The following is a 530-nucleotide window of genomic DNA, read 5'->3' as shown; positions in this document are numbered from 1 at the left end:
AATATCTATATTTAACTATTTTAATATCTGAATGGAAAAAGTGCAATATATTAGCATTTCAGATATTTGATTGGTAATTATGTGCAGTTTAGTTATCATATATTTGAATTTTCCCATAAATTTAAAATATTCCAGAATTTTAAAACATCAATTTTGGATATTTATATTGAAAATTTTTACAAATGAATGAAATTTGTGGGATATTTTTAATAAGTTTTAATGAAATATGGTTCAAGTACTATATATTTTACCTACCCAACATCTACAATTCAAGAATGTATACTATATTCGCAGAGGTGTGTAACCATCAGCTCAACCATTATACAACATTTCCACCATCCCATAAATCACTCCCATTTCACCCTAATCAGTACATCTCTCCACTTTCCAAATCATCTCTCCCACTCCAATCCCATGAAATCACTAATTGACTTATCTATTTTCTCTTTCTGTGACTTTGACTATTCTTTTCATTTCATATAAATGGGAATCATATAATATGTGTGTGTGTGTGTGTGTGTGTGTGTGTG

This window comes from Orycteropus afer, unplaced genomic scaffold (assembly GCF_000298275.1).
Source record: "Orycteropus afer afer isolate SDZICR_OR568_19922 unplaced genomic scaffold, OryAfe1.0 scaffold00221, whole genome shotgun sequence".
Taxonomy (NCBI): Eukaryota; Metazoa; Chordata; class Mammalia; order Tubulidentata; family Orycteropodidae; genus Orycteropus; species Orycteropus afer.
The sequence above is the reverse complement of the archived record's forward strand: the minus strand, read 5'-3'. Positions refer to the sequence as shown.